The 25,259-nt window shown below is 40.0% G+C and overlaps 1 protein-coding gene across 1 annotated transcript in view; it reads right to left on the bottom strand.

The window, feature by feature from the left end:
* The window catches only part of LOC308191832 (uncharacterized protein), a 563,294-nt gene that overhangs the window by 406,553 nt on the left and 131,482 nt on the right, over positions 1 to 25,259 (bottom strand). The gene's annotated exons all lie outside the window — the stretch shown is intronic.

Raw genomic sequence — 25,259 nt, 5'->3', positions numbered from 1 at the left:
CGCCCTGGGCACCAGGCTGGGCCCCAGCAGCCAGACAGGCACGGTCCTGGGATGGAGCAGTTCAAGGAGGTGGCTGCACGTTTGTTGCTCTTTGCCTCACTTAACATACACGTGAATATGCCTAAATCCCTTGTTTTTAAAGTTTAAAGATGCAACTCAGAATGGTAAAGAGCAACTCAAAATGGAAATGGGAGGAAATAGTAAAGTTGCTTCTGAGAGTTCGAGTACTGTCCACACCTAGTCATCTGCTGTCCAGGAAATACACACTCAATCTTCTGGATAATTCAGGAAAGAGAATCTAACACAGGGAGCATTTTCAGTTTATTTTGATTTTAACCCAACACATTTCACAGTACCATGATAACATCAGAGTTCTGTGGGAAGGGCTGGACTGTAATCTTGTTTGTCCATTTGCTAGAAGCCCTAAAAGTGTGCATAGGAAACTAACTCTTCTCTGAAAAACTTAATAGATTTTTTTGATCATTGGCAGAATTAGTCAGCAGAAAAATTTAAATACCAGTAGCCTAGAAAAGGATTGGGAAGAGCTGTTGACAGTTCTGCCAACAAACATTGCCAAAATATTTTGTGTTTTGGAATCCCAGGTTGTTTTTTTTTTAATAACTATATTTTATTTTTATTTAATCCTTCTGGTTATAAAAATAGCTTCAGAAACAAAGACTGATGACAAAAAGGTTTGACTAATTGCAATTTTGAATGGGGTCTTTATAGGTAGACAGTATTCAGTGTCACGGTAATGATTCCTGCATTTTTTTTAAATCATGCAGTTTGCTAGACTTAATCATTTTTCCTTATCAGTCATCTCCAGTGATAGGACTAATTTCCAGTGTTAATACTTTACAAACAGTGAAGTATTTACAAAAAGATAGCCTTTCCCCCAAAAATGTTTATGATCTAAATGACAATGAACTTGCTTAAGCTACATTCTTTTGTTTTCCTCTTGCCCTCTATCCAATAAACTTTTTAATGCAAGGTGGCATAGGTAAATAGCTGTAACTAAACATCTGCTCACCTGATCCAGGAGCAGGCTGATCTATCAGATATAGTCAGTCATCACAATAATTTCAAACAGCAGTCATAATTAACCCTATTTTTATGAACTTCAGCTTTCCAGAATACGTGGATCTGACCCATAATCACCATTCATTTCAGTTCTTTCTTTAAAATGAAAGAAAAATAATCAGCCTGGCATTTTGAACTGCAATCAAGACTACGAGAAAGCTGTTTGCAGCCCCTGGTCAGAAGGGAAGGAGGAAAAAAAAAAAAATCATAGGACAGAGAATGAAATCCACATAAATTATTCCATGAAAGCCATGTAATCCTCTGAATTAAGCTCATATATTTTCTGGCTTTCATTTTATATGAACATTGACCAGAGAAGTGATTTATACAGAAACATTTTCAAACGGTCTGCAATTTGCATGCCATCAGTTTTGCTTCTAACTTTGAAATGGAAGTAGAGTGAGACTGACATCTATGGTGTGCAGATCATGGTGTGCTGGACAGTCCAAGAAAGAATTTGCAAGAATCTCTGAAGCTGTCAAAATACGATCTGTGAATTTTGAAAATACTAACAGTGCTAATGCAACCTCAGGAGAAAAACAGAGACTTTAAAGTTAAATCATGAGATAAAATTCCCCTCTCCCAGCACTACAAATGAAAACATGAATTTTTGAAATAATTTATAATTATGGGAAGCAATATTGCTTTTCTATAATTTACAAAAGACAAAAATCTCTCAATGAAATAGAAGAAAAAAAAATGTTTATCTATTTTGAGCTTCTCAGAAGTGAGTGTACTAAATTATATGCCTGTGTAGTATACAAGTAGGAATAAGATAGCTCTTTTATACTGTTAAAATAAAGTGTTTGAACACTCTTTTGGAACTGGGACAGTCTTGTGCCAACTTCACTGCTGATGGATTGTTTAATTTCTTACTGACACAAATGGCCTGAGTAAGCCAAGAATGTTGTTCATTTCCTGCAGACAAGTAGGTTTGGAACCCCAAATCATATTGGAGTCTCACCTATTTCTGCAAAAATTCTCAACCTTGATAGGGTATTTTGTGCATCACCAAAACCTAAAAATGAAATAGTATTATAAAGGAATCTGGCTAATTCTGAATGTTAAAGCATCTGCAAACAAGAGCAAGGACCATTATTTGCACCTCACAACTCAGGGGATAAGACACCAAAGAATTTAAGACAGCTCAAATGGTACTGCCCAAATGTAACACACAGCGATCTCTGGCTGGATAGCAAAATAATGAGAAAAGGGAGAAGAATGAAAAAAAAAATACTGGTAATAACTAACATTCTCAATTCCCCAGTGCTGGTGAGTGACAGACCTGCAAATAGGGTTCAGGCATCCTAACTTGCACACTAATGCCCAATACTGTCATCTTAGTGAACTTGCAGAAGTATTCGTATCCATTAATATCGCTACTTACTGAACATCGTTTCAAACCAAATCAATGCATGCAGCTACAAGATATTTCTGCATTTGGAAAGCAAATATATCAAGAGATAAATAGGAGTCTCCAGCAAATGGTACAGCATATTAGACATCCTATGTAGGAAAAGCAGCTCTCTCCCTTTGTGCAGCCAGTAAGGATAACACACAAAGCCACTAGCACTGTGACACTTTCATGTTAAACAAAGAAAAGCAGATGCCTCAAATAAAGCGCTTTGAATAGGACAGGTACAGTATTTGACATACGTAGATCTTTACAATGTAGGTTTCCTTCCTCCAGAAACTGGGGAACAAGGAGGTGAGAAGGACTGTGGTAATGAAAGGTTACCTAAAAGCTATTGGATTGGTGGGTGTGCATTTTAGTTGAAAGCTTTTGCATCCCAGGATTCAAACGAAGCCTGTTCGAGCCTTGCCTTACTCATGTGACTTCACTCAGATGACATCTTAGTTTCAAACTCCATTGAGTACCATATATATTTTGGGTGCTGAATATTTGTAAATAAATACATCCATGCACCACTACATTTAAAGAATTGTGGCAACAAGATCAGAGAAACGAAGTAATCCAGTTCATGCACATAACCTGGGTTTTGAATTTCAGATATAACATACTCAAAGGAGTACTCACAACAAGTATTTCACAGCCAGTCCAGAGAGGAAATGTAATTGAGTAAAATATATTTTAATAGATTCTCCAATGTGACAGGTGCCGTAAAATTATACTATAACTGACAAAACATCCATAAATGTGATTAGAATCAAGCTCTTTATATTAGAGCAAAGACAGGGCAAGAGCCAATTAAAAAATAGTCAATTACTACATTTAGTCCAGTGAGCAAGTAATTCAGGCAATTTATCTTTCAGTCTTCATATTCTCTATCTAAATACCACTATAGATTTTCAAATGTTTTCTTATTAAATTTCCTAACAAGACAGTTTTCAATGGGCACATTGTTGATGGCAATCCAAGTTTTTAATGGAACGAGTCATAATTTTTTATAATCTATTAACGGTGGCCCAAAATTGAATACATCAAATAAAAATCTAAAAATTCACTTTGTCACTAAGGCTCCACAGCAACAGGGTAGCTGGAGACAAGGTGATATCACACATTTTTTGTATTCTAAAATGTTTTCAAGCACAAACAACATGTATACAAGCAACTATTTTACCAAAACTGTTGAAGTGCTGCCATTTAAATGCAATTCATGTTCTTTAATATGTCTGTTTTCTAATTGTTTGATCTCAGTATGGTTTGGTCAGTAATTTACTTATGAAGCCATTTTGGATATAAAACATCACATGAGTGGGGGAAAAATTGGTAATCCATAAAACATAAATCTTTCTGTTAAAAAACATAATAAGAAAAATTAGGAAAAACCTTGTTTTATGGAATTCATATTTTGGTTTCAACATGCTGTAAAGTTTTCTTCTTTTCAACCTGTCTCCAACCTAACTTGATCCTTCCTGATTTGGTAAAATCAGAATACTTCTTTTGTAATTAAAGCAGTTTTTAATAAAAGCCCAACTCTATAAAAATATCCATTGGTATACAGATGTGCAACTTCTGCCTGGCAATAAAATTTTCATAGGAAAGTAAACATAAGGAAAAAAATAGAAAAAAAATGAAAGATGTATTTTCAAATTTAACAACTCTAATAAACACACTATTGCACTGCAGTGGTCCAAATAATTCTGATCAATTTTAAAATTTCCACAGAATTGGAAGCGAAGAGCTACATTTTCCCTCTCTTTGTTTGAAACAACAATTCATTTCAGTGTTGATAATGGAGAAAAAGTTACTTCAAAAACTCTTCAAATTACATTCTCTTTGCAGAATTTATCAAGTCACCCTATACACCGTGTCAGGCATAGCTCCCTATTTTTATTTGGGTGTCCTGCTTTCTTTTCTAGTCCGAACACATACTTCTTGTTCAATAAGCTGCAGAAATTAATATTCTTCATCCCTTCTCTTCTACCAGAATATAAAAACTGCAATAATCTTGAAAATACATTCTCCTTAAATAGCACCTATTATCGCACAGAAAAGAAATCAAAAATAAAGCTTTCATTTACGTAGAACAAGTTGGGAAAATTTACCTGATGTACAATATACTCTTGTAATATAGTTTTTCCAGAATTCTGATTTTGATTCTCATTCTTAACAAATAAAGAAAGTAAATCATAAAAATCAATGCAAGCTTTGATTCAAAGCTTTTGATTCGGGCTTAATGCCCGACTGTGGATTTTGGAGAAAATGTAAGGAATTTTATAGAAAGAATCAAGCCAAAATCTACCAATTTATCTGCATCAAATATCACACACAATAACCAGAATATCCTGATACTCATTTTTGCTGAGCTTGCACAGAAATATCTTTCAATGTATTGACAAGATGATTTGACTCAAGCAGGTATCATTTAAATATTTAAAATAAGATTACTTAGATAATATTTCAATCATTTCTATAAGCAATTCCAGGGGGAACCAAACTTATAAAAAATAATAATAATTATAACCCAAAAAAAATGACTACAGCACTGTGTCCATGCTTGTATGCTTGCAGAAATACTGAATTTAATGCACAGCATGAATCATTTTTAGCCCTATTACGATTTTTAAATAGAAAGAAGCTATCTAGGATTTTTAATCAAAGCAATTTGTTGAGTTTGCAGACAACTCCATAAACCAATAAATAAACAGTCTGAATGGGCAAAACATCAAAAATCAGACTGCTTCAGCATAAGCATCTGCAGCCTGCTAAAATAATAATGGCTCCAGCAGCAAGAATCAAATATTCAAACCTATCTCTAAAGGTACCTGTGCAATATTCATATTTGTACAGGAAAATTACATTTTCCATAGTCAATTGTTTGACTAGCATCAGCATGTCAGATTTACAGTTTCAGACTTAGGCCTGCTTGCTCGACTAAGAAGATGTAAAAATCCTCCAATTCCTACTCTAATATAATCACCTATCTAATATAGGGAATGCAGCAGGAAAACATGAAAAGTAATAGAACATAAAAAGCGACAGTTTCAACCAGCCAACTTTAGAGAGACCAATTCTGATTTCATTTATACAAGTTTAAGTCAGAATCTCATTATATCTGCATAATAATCCATCTTCCTGACAAGGAGGCTGGGTGCCTTTGCGCACCCAGACAGCTGAACAGTTGCTGCAAACCTGCAAAGAAACGTTAACTTAGCCCTGCTGACTCATTCCAGCATTTATTTCAGCTGTCGATAAGAGGAGACGGAGTGTTCTGTGAGAGGTGCAACTTGACTGGGTAGCCGTCAGGTGGGGAACGCCCTTAGTGTGTGGGTTACCTTGTTCTTAAGCAAAACGGCAGAAAGTCTCACCGTCCTCTCCCTCCTCGGTGCTCTGAGCCTTCGCTTGGGTGCAGCAGCCATGCTGCTGTAGCCCAGCCTGAAGGCAGGCAGGGAGTAGGGAGGCTCAGGAAAACAGGATGAACTCTGATGGCGCACCTTCCAAACCAGCACACTGTTTGCATTCAGACATTAATTACTGTTTATATTTGTCTTTAATCTGCATATGTATTTTAAACGATCCACTAAAAGTGTGCTCTTACAATTAAGAGCAATCTTCAATTACTTCCAGCCAGTGTGTAATCTTGCCTGCCAATTAATTACAGAGTTCATGAAAAGTGTTTACAAATTAGGCAATCGAAAGGCTAAATACAGCCGAGGACTCATCCTGATGAGGCAGGAAATAAAAATGCCCTAAGATAATTTATGACTCTATTCTGGTGCCCACAGCTGAAGACTGAAAGGCACGGTGATTTTCCAGGGTGCCAAAATGATGTTTTGTATAGAACAGGGCTCCACAAGTCATAAGATTTATGGTGCCTTCTGAAATTTGAGGCTCATAGTGGCAACAATAGATCAGTCCTTGTTTTACAAGTTACAAATGCTTTTTAAGAGCCTTTTTCCCAACAGTCTTCTGACTTCATAACAACTGTAATTCATGTTGACAGGAGCTGTGCTCCCTGATTTTTCATGCTTTGCAGGAAGAAAGATGTACCATCAGTGATTGAAAAGTTAAAGAAATGAGGATCTCACAGTAAGAAAGTACTTGGGTGATTAAGTTCAGTCACCTACAGATGTGTTTTTATAATTGTTCTGATGATCTTTTCATGTTCCTTCTTTGGACCAGTTTGACTTTTTGCCCCTGACAGTCTGACTGTTATTCTTATTTCTAACCTAAATATACTCATGCGAATTTACACCCACTTGCATTTATGCCAGCATTGTATCCTGACTTAAGTAGGTAGGATTTTTTCAGAAAAGACATAATTATACTGTGGAATTCATTGCCATAAGATGATGGAAGCATAAAGGAATAAATTAGAAAGCATGGATTTATGTCAGAAATATGTAAGCTTAAAAACTGATCAGATAAATTAATGGAAGTCTGTCAAGGGCTATTAAAAGAGCATATATAACTTTATGCAGTTCCAGCACTTCAGACTGAATGTGTAAACCAGGAAAAAAATATGACTCTACACTTGTTAGTTCTTACATTAGTGCCATAAGCATCCAATACTAGCTACTAGCACAGAAAAGGCACTGGAATAAATGATAACTCCTGGACCCTCCCCAAAACAATATTTTTCGTGAAAATATAAATCAAGCAAAAGACATCATGCTAGTCAAAGATTCTTTTCCACTTTCTTTCTTGACTAGTTTTTTTGTTGTTTTTTTTTTCACTTTAAATTTCAGGAAAGAATCCCTCTTCACATTTGGTACTGAAGTACGCTGAAGGTCTCCAGTGTGGTCGTTGCTAGATCCTGTGATGGAATACCATTTTCTTTGATAAGAAAATTAAGGATAGCAGTGATTAAACACTTCTATCTTTTCCTTCGATGAATTCCTAAAAAAGCCTTTAGCAAATAAATAAGATCAACCAGCAATGGGTCTATGATGCAAGCGTTCATTAAGTGATGACTTAAATAGCAACCTTCTGATTAGCCTTGGCATGTGAATAAAGGTTTCTGCTGGTTTAATTGACTTTTTCAATTACTATACAAAACACTGAATCTGACTTGATAGCACTTGATGTGACAGTAACAATAAGACAATCTTTGCTCCTGATCCCTGCACTCTGAATGTATTGCCATGGAAACATTTATCCCTTTACCCAAGATTTGTTCCCTTGAACATGTCTGGATACATAAGGCCTGTATGTTTTAATAGCAGCCGAGGGAGAGACTGGGGGGCCATAGGAAAACAGGTATGATGCTCACATAGCTTAGAGCAATATGTTTATGAAAATTCCCTCCCAGCGAACAATGTCTCATCCTGACTGAAACAGCCTTTTGATGTTGCCCCTAAACTACGATCAACCATACATCTTTGACAAGTATCAAAGCACACTACCATACAGAGTTAGCGGACAGGCAGAAAGTCCTGCCAAAAAATTACATCTCCTGGCAGATATACTGCAGCAATGTCTGCCTTCTTTATAATTCAATAGCAATTTATCCAGGCAACAGGTGCAAAGGCAGCCTCTGAAAACTAACCGATCCCAGCTCAAATCTCAAAAAGCAGTGCATGCTTCTTGAGACACCAAGGAAAGCAAATGATCAGGCTACAGCAGGAATAAGGAGTAAAAGATACTTCCTCCTCTCAGTGAGACTGTTTTACTATCTATAAATAGTAGGATTATGATTGTGGTGGCGTTGTTTTATGTTTTCATAGAAAATAAAATTCCAGTGGATCACAAGGGGTCTCTAACTGCAGGTTTCAAGTATCATGTGTGCTTTCAGCTGTAGACTGGAAGCACTTTGAATTGTAATAACTCACCAAGACCAAAATATTAATTTCCTTAATATGCATAGCACAAGTCTTCAAATCCTAGGAGCATCACCCCTCAAAACCAGTGAAGGGTATTCATTTAAATCTCAGTATCAGATCTATCCCCTTGCCTGAAAATACACTTTAATATTTTTAGTTACGTAGTTAGAGATAACATAGTTGGATAATATAATGGAAATTAGGACAGCTTCAGTTTACTTACAAATGCCTTCTGTTTTAATTTAGAATTTGCATGGGATAAAATTGTTTTTGTTTAAATCAAGTGATCATTTTTGGATTTTAATTCCAACTTAGTATATTTATCATGCAAAAGTTTTTATAATATTTGTTATCTTGAAAACTCAGGCTTATTAGAATCATAGAATCAGAGAAACACAAGGTTGGAAAGGACCTACAAGATCATCTAGTCCAACCATCCTCCTATCACCAATACTACCCACTAAGCTACTAAATCAGATCTCGTAGCACCTTATCCAGGCGCTTCTTGAACATCACAAGGGACGGTGACTCCACCACCTCCCTGGGCAGGCCGTTCCTGTGCCTGACCACTCTTAGAAACAATTTTTTCTGCTATCTAATCTAAATCTCCCCAGGTGCAACTTGTGGCCATTTCCTCTAGTTCTATCATCAGTATCTGAGAGAAGAGGCCAACCCCCTCCTCATCACAACCTCACTTCAGGAAGTTGTAGCGTGCAATGAGGTCTCCCCTGAGCCTCCTCTTCTCCAGGCTAAACAACCCCAACTCCCTCAGCTGCTCCTCATAAGACTTGTGCTCCAGACCTCTAACTAGTTTCGTTGCCCTTCCCTGGACATGCTTCAGGGCCTTAATGTCCTTCTTGTAGTGAGGGGCCCTAAACTGAACACACTACTCAACGTGCGGCCTCACCAGAGCTGAGTACAGGGGACAATCACCTCCCTGCTCCTGCTGGCTACACTCTCTCTAATACAGGCCAGGATGCCATTGGCCTTCTTGGCCACCTGGGCACACCGCCGGCTCATGTTCAGCCGAGCATCGATCAACACTCCCAGGTCCCTTTCCTCTTCACAGTCTTCTAGCCACTCTGCCCCAAGCCTATAGCGTTGCATGGGGCTACTGTGGCCAAAGTGCAGGACCCGGCTCCTGGCCGTGTTAAACCTCATTCCATTCACCTCAGCCCAGCAGGCCAGCCTATCCAGATCCCTCTGAAGGGCCACCCTACCCTCAGGCAGATCGACACTACCTCCCAACTTAGTGTCATCTGCAAACTTACTGAGGGTACACTCAGTCCCCACATCCAGGTCATCAATAGACATATTAAACAAGATAGGCCCCAGTACCGACCCCTGGGGGACACCACTTGTAACAGGATACCAGCTGGACTTAACTCCATTAACCACTACCCGCTGGGCACAGCCCTCCAGCCGGTCCTTTACCCAGAGAAGAGTGCACCTGTCTAGACTACGGGCAGCCAGTTTCCCCAGAAGAATGCTGTGGGAGACCACGTCAAAGGCTTTGCTGAAGTCTAAGTAGACTACATCAACAGCCTTTCCCTCATCTACCAGTCTGGTCACACGATCACAGAAGGAGATGAGGTTGGACAAGCACGACCTGCCTTTCATGAACTCGTCCCGGCTGGGCCTGATCCCCTGGTTGCCACACAAGTGCCATATAATCTCACCCAAGATGATTTGCTCCATAACTTCCCACGGAACCAAGGTCGGGCTGACAGGCCTGTAGTTCCCTGGGTCCTCCTTATGGCCCTTCTTGTAGATGGGAGTCACATCAGCAAGCCTCCAATCCTCTGGGACCACTCCAGATAACCAGGAATGCTGATAGATGGTGGAAAGCGGCTTGGCAATCACCTCCACCAGCTCCCTCAGCACCCTAGGGTGGAGCTCATCTGGTCCCATGGACTTATGACATTCCAGATGGAGGAGCAGGTCTCTGTCTCTTCATGGATCACGGGGGGGATTCTCTACCTGAATCACAGGGGACGTCCAGGTCAGGGAGTAAAGTACCCTGAGGATAACTGATCTGACTATTAAAGACAGATGTACAGAAGGGGTTGAGAACCTCAGCCTTATCCTCAGTGATCACATTCCCTGCTGCATCAAGTAAAGGATGGAAATTTTCCTTGGTTCTTCTCTTGCTGTTAATGTATTTGTAAAAGGATTTCTTGATCTCTTTTACTGCAGCCAATCTGAGTTCAAGCTGGGCTTTTTGCCTTTCTAACTTCCTCTCTGCATATCTTAGCAACTTCCTTGTAGTTGCCCCAAATAGCCTGTCCCTTCTTCCAGCGGACATAGACTCTCTTTTTCTCCTGGAATCTCAACAAAAGTTCCCAGTTCATCCATGCCAGTCTTCCTCCCCTCAGGCTTGCCTTATGGGACTCAGGAACAGCCTGCTCCTGTGCCTTTGAGATTTCCTTCTTGAGGAGCGTTCAGGCTTCCTGAACCCCTTTGCCCTTCAGGAGTGACTCCCAAGGGACCCCTGCAACAAATGTCCTGAATAGGTTGGAGTCTGCCCTTCAGAAGTTCAAGACAGCAGTTTTGCTAATTACCCTTCTGACATCACCAAAGACAGAAAACTCTACAATTTCATGGTCATTTCAAAGAAACTAAATGAAGTTTAACAAGAGCAAGTGTAGAGTCCTGCACCTGGGAAGGAACAACCACATGTATCTGTACAGGCTGGGGGATGACCTGCTGGAGAGGAGCTCTGAGAAGGACCTGGGGGTCCTGGCGGATGACAGGTTAACCACAAGCCAGCAGTGTGCCCTGGCAGCCAAGAAGGCCAACGAGATCCTGGCGCACATTAAAAGAAGCGTGGCCCGAAGGTCAAGGGAGGCGATCCTCCCCTTCTACTCTGCCCTGGTCAGGCCTCACCTGGAGTATTGTGTCCAGTTCTGGGCTCCCCAGTACAAAAAAAGAGATCTCCTGGAAAGAGTCCAGCGGAGGGCCACAAAGATGATATGGGGTGTGGAGCACCTTCCCTATGAAGAAAGGCTGAGAGACCCGGGCCTGTTCAGCCTGGAGAAAAGGAGACAGAGTGGGGGTCTTATCAATGCTTACAAACACCTTAAGTGTGGGAAACATAGGGATCTGGCCAACCTCTTTTCAGTGGTCTGTGGGGACAGGACAAGGGGCAATGGCGACAAATTGGAGCACAGGAAGTTCCGTGCCACCATGTGAAAGAACTTCCTCGCAGTGAGGGTGACGGAGCACTGGGACAGGCTGCCCAGGGAGGTTGTGGAGTCTCCTCTGGAGATATTCAAGGCCCGTCTGGACGCCTACCTGGGCAACCTGCTCTAGGGAACCTGCTTTGGCAGAGGGGAGCTGGACCTGATGATCTCTGGAGGTCCCTTCCAACCCCTTCAATTCTGTGATTCTGGACAGCCCCTCCCTTTGGATCGCCACAGTCTCTTCGGGGCAAGCTCCCTGCCTGGGGGAGACCATGGTAAAAACTGCGATCACAGAGGCTGCCAGCAGTTAGGGTGGACTCAGAAGGGAGGAGGGACAGAGCCCCTGTGTCCCCGTGACTCTGGCAACGCCCCCTCCCGTCAGCCTCTCTCACGATAGCGAGCGGGTGCGGCCTGGTCGCGCCGCGGCCCCGGGCCGCCCCTGGCAAGGCACGGCCCCAATCCCCCGTAACGCGGGGCCGGGCGCTGCGGCTGCACCGGCTCCGTGGCGGCAGGCCTCGACCGCAGAGCCAGTACTTAGGGTGATGTTTTGCATCCCCAGAAAATGATTCTGACCAATTCAGGATGCTTTGGGGCAGAGAATCCTTTTGTGCTGTGCATCCTATATACAGCTAGTGTTTGTGACTAGAACCTAGACCAAAATGCTAAAAAAGTTATCTGCGCATGAAGCAGCATATGTTACATCATAGAATCATAAAATGGTTTGAGTTGGAAGAGACCTTAAAGGCAACCTATTTCCCACCTACCTGCCATGGGCAGGGACAACTCCCACCAGACCAGGCTGCCCAAAGCCCCATCCAGCCTGGCCTTGAACACTTCCAGGGAGGGGACATCCACAGCTTCTCTGGGCAACCTGGGTCAGTGCCTCACCACCCTCATAATGAGGAATTTCTTCCTTATATCTCATCTAAACCTATCTTCTTTTAGTTTAAATCCAGTACCCCTTTTCCTGTCGCTACAATCCCTGATAGAGTCCCTCCCCAGCTTTCCTGTAGACCCTCATTAAGTATTAGAAGGCCACTATAAGATCTCCCCAAAGCCATTTCTTCTCCAGGCTAAACAACCTTAGCTGTCTCAGCCTTTCTTCATAGGATAACTCTTCCAGACTTCTGTTCATTTTTGTGGCCCTCGTCTAGACCCACTCTAACAGGTCCATGTCTCTCTAAAGCTGGGGGCCCCAGACCTGGATGCAGCACTCCGGGTGGGGTCTCACAAGGGCAGAACAGAGCTGGACAATCACCCCCTCGACCTGTTTGTCACACTTCTTTTTATGCAGCCCAGGATGCAGTTGGCCTTCTGGGCTGCAAACACACACTGCTGGCTTATGTCCAATTTTTCATTCACCAGTAACCCCAAGTCTTCCTCTGCAGGGCTGTTTTCTGTTCATTTGTCACCCAGTCTGTATGGCTGTTTGGGATCACCCTGACCCAGGTATAGGGCCTCACACTTGGCCTTGTTGAACTTCATGAGGTTCACCTGGGCCCACCTCTCAAGCCTGTCAAGGTCCCTCTGAATGGCATCCCTTTCCCTCTGAAGTGTTAACTACACCACTCATCTTGGTGTCATCCACAAACTTGCTGATGGTCCACGTCACCAATGAAGATATTAAACAGTACCGGTCCCAGTATGGACCCCCGAAGGGACACCACTTGTCAGTGATGTCCACATGAACATTCACAAGATAAAGACACCAATCCAGATCCACATACCGTTAAACAGAACAGAAAAGTCTCTACTGACTACTGCCTTTAAATGAGATTCATTGTTTTGAAACTGAAATCAGCTATATACAACTTTAAACTGTGCTTCAATATCACAAAAAACGAGCTGGAGAATAATGATGATTTTGGAGTAATACGTCTGGGAAAATTAAGGAGCAAAGAAGATACAAAAATTTTCAAGAGCAATTAAATGAGGAATTGAAATGTATTTGTGTATGAAGTATTTTCTAATATACAGAAGGTTTCAGAAGTTAAATAATGTTTTAAACCCAAAAGAAAATGGAAATATGCAAAAAACTGTAGAACCTTATCAAATTCTATTTCTGAAATGAAAGAACATTACATGGAAATTTGCCAAAAAGGAGCAGATGTTTCTGTATGAAGTGACAGAAGATGAAGTAAGAATTATAACCTGAAGGAGTTTAGCTCAGAGCCACAATTCTAGGCACTCAGCTCCTACAAATTAGGGTCAGATTTGAAAGAGTTTATCCAATATGAGAAAACCTAGTAGATCCCATTGGATCTCTTCCTTCTTAAAATTTAAGAACCAAGCTTTGAACAAAAAAAGCATATGCTTCTGTTTGGGCATGCTGAGCAGGCACTGGTCAGAGAGTTTTCAAAAGAATGTTTGTTGTTGGTTGTTTTTAATCATGTTATGGAGATAAATTCAACCCCTCAGTATTCTACAAAACAGGACTTCGGTCAGCAAAAAAAAAAAATCCTATAATTGTTTTTACATTGAAAAAATCATGTGTCTCATTTCAATAATATTTTTTATTTGAAACTGTTTTTGTGCTATATTGCCATTATTATTATAAACCTAGTCAAGTAAAATTAAATAGTGTGTTTATTATTTTAATATTTTAAAAAAGACTAAAAGAATCCTTCTTTCTTCACTGAAAATCAGAAAATGTATGTTTTCAATCAGATTCAGAATGAAAAAATAGTTTAGTACAGAATGCCAGTCCTCGGCACAGATCTGCATGTAGCACACTTGCCTGGATTTCTGCATATGCTAATAGAGTTTCACCAAAAATGTATGTGTGCCTGAATCTGAAATTTAATAAATATTTTAGTGCTGGAAAAATATCCCTTGGACCCATATAGCATTAATGCAATTAAGTAAAAAATACGTGATTCTTGTTAAGGCCGGTTGTTGCCTAGCTTGGCAGAATCCATGGGAAATTATGCTATGATGTGTCATCAGTCACAAGTTACTTCAATGACTTGTTTGCTAAATCTCCCTCCTACCTACAAAGGTGTTTTAATTCATTATTTTGCAAAATACCTTAGCATACAAGCATCAAAGCTATTTTAGGTGCTAGAGAAGTGTCATCCACTATAGAAGACAACTGCAGATTAATTTTGGAGTGGGGAAGAGGAGGAATACTGAGTTAGAAGGGCACATTTGTAGGTTTTGTAGAAGGGCCTATTGTAGGCTTTCTTTGAATTAAGTGCACTAACTCAAAGTAACTCAATGTTAGATTTTGACTTGGCACTTGGGCTTATTTATGGCAAATAGCAGTTCAGATTGCTTGCAGATCAGGGAAACCTATTGCCTGCCACTGGGAGACCACATATTCCACCCCACTCCAACCCATCAGGCATCAATAGGTGAGTACTTTATTGAAGCAGCATGTCTAAAAATACTGTCGTGAAGTGAAATCTCCCCCCTCAGAGGCTTTCATCTGCGGACAAACCCACCTCCCTGAGGTTCTGGGGAAACACAATAGCATGAAGATACAGATGAGTCCTGGTGAATAAGAACAGCAACAACACAGAGCACACTGTACTTCAGCAGTGGATATTATCACCTCTGGAAGAAATAAAAGAGCTGGATAGCCCACAGATCTTTATATTTCTGAGAACTTCAAATCACTGTCAGTCAGAACAAGGAGAACTGCCTAAATAAAAGACACCGTTCTCCAAGAAAAGCACAAAGACAAAACTCCAAAGTGGTAATAGAGCAAAGAAAGAAATGACACTACCACACTATACTCAGCCTCTGAGAAAAACATTTTTTCTACTTACTAATTTTTTATTTTTTTTTTGTAAAGGGATTTATTCTCATTCCCTCTTATGTAAGCAATCTCCTATTTAGGGAATTAGCAAAAGTGAGAATGAACAGTACTGGAATTAAAGGAATTTGGCTTCTCATGACTTTTATTAGCTCCTGCACTTAATTATTTTTGAAATCATTCTTGGTAGAGAGAACTGGATTAAAATCAGATCGCAGAGCAATAACTTGGGAAGCTAACTAGTGACCATGCCAGCCACACAACATGAGCACGATGTGTAGTGTAAAACAAGCATAGTAGCTATGGTGGAAGAAATTAAACTTCAGCAGGGAATTTCACATTACCCAAGGTCCAAGAGGACACAATGCTCCACTGATACACACAAGCGTGCACCCAGGTAAAACGGCCACTGAGATGAAAAAATTACGGCTATGTTATATGAAGCAGCATCGATAATGTGTTTATTCTAAAATATTATTATTCTTGTTACATTTTTTTTCCTTATATTCCCCACCTCAATCATCAGTGAATGCCTACTAGCAAGCTTAGAAATTTCTTAGATGGGGCAGACAGATGACTTTTGTAAGTCTTCTAACAGGCTGAAACAAAAGCAAACGAGGGCACTCCAGGGATTCTTGGAGGACTGTATTTTCAACCAACTTCTACCCTTCAGCAGTCATGTTGCCTGATAGATTATCATCACATTTCTTTGTTCTACATAAAATGTTTTCATTTCAAATAATATGGAAATACACTCACCCCAGCTTTTCCTACTCCTGTGAAGTCAGGAGGATTTACATCCCTAAATATTTCTGGCACCTTAGATGACAAATCTACATGGAGGTGGGAGATTATTTTATCATGGAAACTGAACATCAAGTACTGATAAGCAACAGAAAACATGGAAACAGTATGTATATCATTTTGTAGCCCCAACTGTAGGGTTCAGATCAGCTCCCACAGCAATATGAGACATTAAAGAGAGAGCAATTTAAACAAAGACCGGGTAGAATCATTAGCATCATTACACAGTCTCTACAAAAAGAAGTTTGTTAAGCCAAAAAGGAAGACCTACATGGTTAGAAGAAAAAACTGTTTGTGCCATTCTGAATCTTCACCAGCAACAGTAAAATAAGTCTACCTCTGCACAGAGGGACAGAGGAAGGGAAACTCCTGATGGAGAAGAGTAATAAACTCCACCATCTTCCCCTTATTATTTGAGTGCTTGAAGAGGAGCCTTTCCAAAGAAAAAGACATACTGCAGGTACCAAACAATAGTCATGGTTTTGTGATGCTATCAAAGAGGTTTTAAACATTAACAGGGACTGTAATTTTCCTTGCAGTACCCACAAAAATTTGTATTTTCAGAAGAAATAATAATAAAAAAAAAAAGTCATGTGACACTGACAACAGAAAGCCTGTGCCTAATGGGTTGGAGAAAAAGTCTAAAAGCTGTTCAACTCTCTGAACACCCTGAATGACCTCTGTAATGCAGTTGTGGCTAGCAAGACATATTGCTACAAAATGGGCAAGGGACAACTGTGTGAAGGAGAGTTAAAACTTGCGCATTTGGTCAGTTCTTCAAAATATTTTGAGGCAAGACATCAGCTTGCCTCATTCATCTGAACAGCCTAATACAGCCACCTTCAGTACCATCAATGTATTGACCTAGATTCTGGCAACCTGTTTGAAGCTACAGACCAAGTGCTTGGCAAACAGAGCTCTACATGAGGTTTGTTATTTTCTGTGATCTGACATTATGTGAAAAACGTAGCACTGTGTAACCATCTAGTTACTGCCAACACGTTACCAAGTGTTATGATCTTATGTGGGCTGTACTTCCTACAACGCTGAACAGCATCACATATCCGATCTCCACACACAACAGCAGCATTAACCAGGAACAAAGACTAGTGGTAATCCCCTTGATTAGCAATATTCAAACATTGTAAAGGGAACATTCACATAACCTCCTTGTCACTCAGCACTACGACAAGCTTCGCACAGATGCACTCAAAGATATTTCCTCTTTATTGCCAGACACTGCTTTGAAAATGGCATTGGTTCCCCAAAATAAAAGAGCTGACAGGGAAGTATTTTGTTTCACACAAGCTTCATACATCCTTTGCTTTCCAGGTAGCTACCCCTCAATGTGGAACACACAAAATTTAATACTAATTCAGCTTAGTAGAGCAGCAATGAATGTTGAGATATTTACCCAAGAAATTTTCTTTTCTAAAGACATGGCAGGGCTACTTCACAGCTGAAGTGCTACCAAAACAACAACAAAAAATAAATAATAAACTGAACAATGAAGCATGGACAGTTCTCCAATTTTCCTGCAAATGTTGCTGCTTTTCATTCAATGTAGATACCCCAAACACTCAAGTGTTATGGTAGGCATTTCCCTTGTCAGGAAGGAAAGGGGCCAGAACCACAGCAAGAAGGTGGGATTGGCCACTGCCTACCCTCAGGTGTGCTGAACATACCAGCCTCCTTGGTACTCAGAGACAGCAGCAGTGGGCGGTGTGGAAACAAACAGCTTTGTTTTCTATTGGGAGGAGAAAGTTGCAATTGGGTTGGTAAAACAACCAAATAATAAGGTTTGTGAAAACTAGGGGCAGGCAGGAAATGTTGTTTATCGAGTTTTGGTAAGCTCTGAGAAGAGACGGTGAAACAGTGACATTTTCCACCCTGCAGTTCAGGGCCATATATAATGCTAGCAACTGGGGAGTAAACAGAAGACTCCATTTCCCTTTGGCACATGCTTCCTCAGCAGCAGTGTCCTCAGTGGTCCCCCCTCCCTTAGCAGCATGTCAGGTAGAATGGAAGAAGTGAAATGACAGCCTCACCTTGGGACAACATTTGACTTACCAAACCTTTTCTACCATCCATAATCCATAAATCGAGAAGCAGACTGGCTGCTGAGTGCCAGGCTGTTTGTAGAGCTGATAGGAAGGATTTGGTGGTTCAGCTTCAGGCTCAAATAACTAAGCTGAAGTAAATTAACAAGTTCTGGGCTAAAATAATTTTGCAGTTATATTGTAGTAACAGAAACAATTTCTGTCCACCGGAAGCCCCACAACATCACTGTCACAAAGTTATTTCCCAGAATAGAAGCATGTTTTAAGGGGAAAATATTTCCATAATGAGGAGGACTAGGTGTTTTGCACCCCACCGTTCCCTAGAATAAATGGCTGTATTAGTTATAAAGATCCCAGCTCAATGGGAGTAGGGATATTGCATTCATCTCCCCATAGCAAGCACTTACTTTATATTAGAGACAGCAGTAAGAAAGGTCGTCACTGACCTCAATATTGCAGTTCAAAATACACATTAAAGTCTGGAAATCCCTGTTGAACTTACTGACAGCTGCACGTGCACAGATGCCTATAAAAAGCAGGTCCATGCCTCTGTTAAGGTCAACTCTGCCAGCAGTATACTCTGCCAGGGCTGAAGAAACTCCCAGCAGTCCTCCAATAAGTATACCACAGTGAAAAAGAAGAGAGGGTCAGAGTTTTAGCTGTCCTGTTGTGATCTTCCTCGAAAAAGGTCAGCCCCAAAACTGCAGATCAGAGCTATAGAGTAACTCTGCTTGGCTCCACCACTGAGAAGTGGGTGGATGCTCCGCCATCCTCAGCAATGTCCCTTCATGGGGTCTCTGGCTGAGGATACCACAACTGCTCTGCATTGAACCTTTGGCTGAAAAACGCAAGAGTTGTAATTTACCATCTGCAGACTACTGCAGTGAGGTTGCATGAAGGGCAACTCATTTTTTTCTCTTAACTGTATTTCTAAGTGGGTCCTCACTGCTCTAACCTTTTGGGGGGATTATGGAGGTTTCCCTGGCATCGATGAATGCAAACTCTGCCACAGATTTTAATACCTGGGATTAGTTTTAGGATCAGGGTTAAATCTTCACCCTTCATAGCCTAAGAAAAAAGAAATCTTGGAAGACTTATACCAGATCACTGTTTTTTTTCATACTAAGCCTACTTGTGTCTCAGTAGAGTTTAAGAGTTATGAGGTATCTTAACATCTGTTGCAATATATTTGTATGTGAAAACTCCAAGATCAATTCTATTTCAATCTTTTCTAATTCTGACTTAAATAATAACATCCACTCTTGCTTAACAGCCAGTTAACTAATTCCTGAAATGTGTTTTACTTTGAGGTTCCAAGTACTGCTGTTCAGGTAAAAAGGGTGATAATTTTAGCCCAAAGCAAACAGAATAGATAGACAGATTTTTATTTTTTTTTTTCTCCTTAAGCAAGAGTAGAACATCAGAACTCCATAAACAGCTTTAGGCAGAGAGGAGACACCAAAGTCTTTAATTTCACTTGGTTTGAAAGTATGTCCCCCCACATGCCTGAAATCCTAGCACTCCCCATTGAACTCAACCCCGTAATATATTTCCTGTTGCAATGAGTGGAGGAGCTGAAAGACAACAGATAAATCCACATGCTGTGACATATTCACTTATCTTGAATCTATAGTAATGACATCAGCGGTACAGGGCACTCACCTATTTGCAATAAATAGCAGGGAAGAGCTGGGCACACAGCTTGCATCCACAGTGGTGCAATACATCACCCATTTACAGCTGGGGAATAGACAGAAGGAATTACGGGGTTATATGCACCACGGTGGTAAGTCTATATGATTTTCCTTTGTAACCCTTCTCTTTCTGCTGTTAACAATATCAGCATCACTAACCAACTCACAGGCATTTTACAGACACTATTCAAGGTGGAGAGCATGCCTATTTGACGCAGCTAGTTTGTTTTGCCACACCAACTTTTCTGTGGGGTAAATAGAAACACAGGGAAGGCAGTTAACTAGGAGAAGCAGGGCAGGCCACAATAGGAGTCCCCAGTGCTACTTGGGGAAAGTTGCATTCTAGCACTGGCTTTGCCACTGGCCTGTTGCTTTACCTTGTCCTCTGAGCCTATGAAATGGAGATAAAGGTGTTTACTGCTTTTTTAAATTAACTTGGGATACAAAGCACTGTATAAAATCAAAGCATTGCAGTTTTGCATCATAACTAATGATTGCACTATCTGCATCACTCTGGGGAAAATAAATAAATAAATAAAAGGGAATAGCAAAATAATGGCTCTCTACTGTAGTTAGAAAATCATGCGCCATTTTTGGGTCCAAAATCTCTGGCCTTACTCATCTCTGGCTACCCATCATCCTACAGCTGCCAAATTCTATTCAATATTTCATTAGTGACTTGGATGGTATACCAGAGTGTGTACTTACAAAATTAGCAGATGAGGAGAGAAGGGTTCAAGCAGGCTAAGGGTCAAGATCAGAATCCAAAATGAACCCGATAAATTGGAAAGAGAGTTTTAAATCAACAGGATGCAGTTCAATAAAGGCAAGCTTGAAATGCTACACAGGATAAAGAGAAAACGAAAATACAAATACAAAATGGGAAGTAACTGGTGATGCCACAATGAAAAAAAAAAAAAGGAGAGAGACTTGTGTTTGTACCACAAAGAGGATACAGGTCAACCACACCGTAGTACACACAAAACAGCAAGCCTCAATGCTAAGTACATTAATGCAGTGTCAAGCACCACATAGGAGATATTTCTTCCTCACTCAGATGAGGCCTCAATATGTAGCCAGTTTTGCATGGGGTGTTTAAAATAGCAAGCAGACCAGTTAGACAGAAGCCAAATGAAAATATTGGAAAGACACACACACACAAAAAAAAAAAAAAAGCTATGAGAAAACATTGAGGGAGTTCATAGCAAATATAAAGGTTTTCTGTGAAAGGAGGGAATGATACAGCTTATTTGGAGTGGATTTAGAGATGATTTCAGCCATTAGAATGGTGAAACAGGGAAAATGGCTGTGTAGGGCTGGTGTGGCAGCTCTTTAATTGGAAGGCTTTAAGGAAAAGGTCAGTTAGGGTATAGTAGCTAAGTAGGTACATTTGTCTGTGCACGTCTAAGACATGATTTGATGACCTTTGCAGGCCCCCTTCTGTCCTTTGTAAGTCCTAAACTGGAAAATCCCATGTTACATTTTTACTGTGTGCTGAAAATGCACTGCATAATTTGTCATGAAATGTTGTGCTTTCATTTTATTTTGGAATTATTTCAGCTTTTGAGAAATATCTTTTATTTAGAGCAGAAAAAGCAACAAATAATGGGGATCAGGCATATAAAAGCATATGCAGGTTGAATCTTTACACAACACTGACATACTTATCAAAGAAAATATTAACAGCAAAATAAGCAGGCAAGGAGAAGCTACATAAACCTAGAACATACAAACCAACCCCAACAGAATTTGCTAGTAGGACCTGGCAGGTTACCCCAGCACGCTCAAGGGGACTCTCGTCCATTTGGTGTTTGTTCATTCTTGCCAACACTCTTGCCCTCAGAGCAGAACGCATTCAACCCTTGAATGTCAAGAGCCAGTGTATGCCAGCCCCTTTCCTGATTGCTGCTTCTTTGTTTAAATTACAAGCTCTCAGCAGCAAGCACCTTGTTTCATATTATACCACAAAACACCCACCACTGTGCTGATGTTCTAACAAAGACAGACAAGACAATAGCATTTCAAAAGGCTGATTAAGAAAAGCCATTACTCATCTCCAGGGTCTCATACAATCCCTTTCAGGAAGATGAATAGTGCTACAAATATAGGCCTTTGTGAATAAGGCACTGAGACGATAAGAACTTAATTTCCATAAGAGGAAAGATATACATTTAAGTTATAACTGCTCTTATTCTTGTGTGAGCTTCTAGTCAGAATTTAACTGTAGCATCACTAAGCAAATAAAAAGGTAGGGTATTGCTTAAGCCATTCTATAACACACGCTATAAATTTCTAAAGACAGACTTTTGTCAGTAACCACCATGTGATAAGAGACTATACAGTTAATGAAGAAGACCACGAGTGAGTAAGTCTGTTGAATGATGTAGAACGGTCTGGCCTACCTAACCTTTCTTTATTACATGAATCCTCCAAGCTATAGTAGTGTCTTGAACTTCAGCCTGCCTCAAACAGCTAAAACAAAGGCTTGCATTGAAAGGAAACTAGACAAAACACACAGTTCTTGAGGTGTTAAAGATTCATGAATACATGATGATTACCCTTAAAGATTTGCTGATATTAATAAAAGTTAAACACGTGCATTCAGAGGAGAAAAGTCTTTGGGTGTATAATCTGCCTAAAAATAAAGTGTTCAAAACACAATGTTTGCTAGCGGGAGAAAGAGAAAGTTCTTTCATATTTATGCTATTGAAGCATTCTGTTTTCTGGTTTTAAGAATAATGCACATATGGGTTTTAAAGCATTTCACAGCGGTGTCAGACAAAGACACACTGTGCATAAAAGCTTAATTTTAAGTGATCCCAGTATTTTTTTTATCATGTTTTTGGTCTTAAAATTCCATTAAGGAGCAAAGATTGCATGTCAAGCATACTTTCTTCAGCTATTTTTCTTCCATGTTAGTTCTTACAGCTTAACGATCTAATGGTATATAGGAATCCTCGTAGGCACCAAATATACCTGCATTATGCACGTCCTGCAGAAGGTTCCTGCACTGTGACTACCATGACATATTTAATGACATGCTTGACCTAAGTTCTTTCAAAAATCAACTTAACACATCACTCCATCACATTTATTTAAAAAAAAATCCTAACAATCCTACCATCTTTCCCATTTTTTTATGGAAAGCCAGGCAAAGGACTGTATTCCCAACTATAGCACCAGGGACTACCAAATATTCCAAACAGCAGGAAACATTGAACGTGAGGGACTCAATTCAGGCTGAATTTCTTCATTCTGATGAGAGAAAAGTAGGGATACACAACCCTTTAGTTGGATTCAAAAGGTTATCTTCAGCAAGAAAATCTATTTTCTTAAGACACAGCTTTCCAGTGGTAAATCACCTTACATGGAAGACAAGTGCCACCACAAGGCTGATGTGTATGACTTTGCCAGTGCCTTCAGAAACAGAAATCACAGCTGACAGTCAAGAGTGTTTCCATGTTAATATGTACAAAAATAAACTAGAATTCCTTAGGGAGAGTCCTTTCCTAAACAATTAAGTCTCAATTAGAGATTCCTCCTGCGTTTAAAAATACTTATCCAAAGACTTAGAAATGCCTGTTGGCTACTCCATTGCTAAGCCAGAAATGTCAAAATAAACCTCTTCGGACTTAACCCTTACTTGGAGAAAAAAAAATACTCAAAAGCTAAACTACAATTCTAGCATGCCTTATATTGTCAAAGAGCAACAGAAGACTCACAAATATAGATTCCCCAGTGTCAGAAAATATGTGGAAAGCTGTTACAACAGATGGGTTATTATAAAATTCCTTTTAAAAAGAAGGAAAAAAAATTGATAGCCACTCTCAAGCACACCCCTCATCTTGGTGTTCAAATGTAATTTCTACTTTTTTCTTTCCCTGAAAGTAAATAAGGGCCTCAGAAAATCTTTAATGTGGGGTCCCTTTAAGCCTGCTAAGCTGTAATAGCAGAACATCCATGCTGCAGGAAATTAATTAATTCTGTAAACTGTCAGCGTGTGGAGCAGGTGGCTGGACTTGTCCTAAAAGAACAGCATAAAGCCTGTGTTTAGGTTTACTTCTGCAAAATATTACAAAATCTAGAGACAGAAAAACAACAGAACAGCACAGATCTGCTCCCATCCAGTACTAAGTTCTCCAGATATGTTAAGCAAACAGGAAGGCTTTTTTTATTATTATTATTTTTAATAGCAAACATGGAAAACTATGTTAAAATACAGGAAAAGGAACTCCCACAAAGGAAAAACTGTTTTCCTTCACATCACACTGATGTCAGGGTTGTAGATTTGAATGACAAAAGGGACACACAGCTGCTGCTTTTTATTCTGATGAGGTTTGTGAAGTAAGCACAGCCAAGAGAGAAAGAGCCCAATCCCCAACTCCACTGCTAAGAAAGGCGTATTTGTTCTTTTCTCTGTGGAAATCTACTGAGATGTCTCTGGATCTTGGAAACTTTAGATATTGTCCCTGGTTAAATTGGGGGTTTTGAAAGGTTTTACTGTCAGGTGGAACAAAAAGAGCATTTAATGTCCAAATTTTCAACTCCTTCAAGCTACACTGTGTCTCTCAGCAGTCATTCTGTGTCCCTCTGTTTCCTTCTCCATTCACGGTAACGGAGTCGTGGGCCATTACACCACCAAAAATCCTGGTGTGGAAAGGGTAGAAGGATTACATTTTTTTTTTTTTTAGGTTCCCCATAGTCCTTGAAGACATCTCTCAAACTGCTTTCCTCTCTGACACCTGCCACGGCCTCTGTATTTACACAACTTCATGCTGAGGACACAGCCTGTCGTTACACGTGCAGACTATTTATCTTGAGTTGCTTGGGGGTGTGATTCTCAATAGCACCACCAGTGTTTCAGCACAGAAGTCTACCACTGTGCAAAGAAAAATGAAGGCAAAAACAGTGCTGGAATTCAGGTCATCAGAAGAATATTACAGGCATGCCTATCAGGAGAAAATATGGAAACCCTCAAAAGAAATATTAAAGTCCATAATTTACTTTCTATAATTTTTTTCTCTTGACAGGTGTGGACTTCCAGGCTTGTCTGTACTCTGCATATATTAAAATTAATATGAATATTACTATTTCATATAACTTTGACTTTTCCTAGAAATACTCCCTATAACAAAAGTGGTCCTGAAGTACATTTCCATCAGGCAGCTCAAGGGAATTAGTTTGTTCAGAGCCATCCAGGTATTAGGAAGTGCAGCACAAAAATGTCTTAACTATCTTTGTGGATCTAACTCAAAGATAATTTATTGATACAGGCACTAGGTAGATCATTTGCATCTTATATATTAATAATACATGAGAATCTTTCTGCTAAAGAATACTTCCGATTTTTTCTTCTTAGAAGAAATAATTTATATATTTATTGTATCCTATTTTTGTATTACAAAAGTTTCTTTGGATTTCAGGCATTCCAAACTTTCCTTAGTTTCAGGTTCAT

The sequence above is a fragment of the Anser brachyrhynchus genome, assembly GCF_964034855.1.
Source record: "Anser brachyrhynchus genome assembly, chromosome: 3".
Lineage (NCBI taxonomy): Eukaryota > Metazoa > Chordata > Aves > Anseriformes > Anatidae > Anser > Anser brachyrhynchus.
The sequence above is the reverse complement of the archived record's forward strand: the minus strand, read 5'-3'. Positions and strand labels throughout refer to the sequence as shown.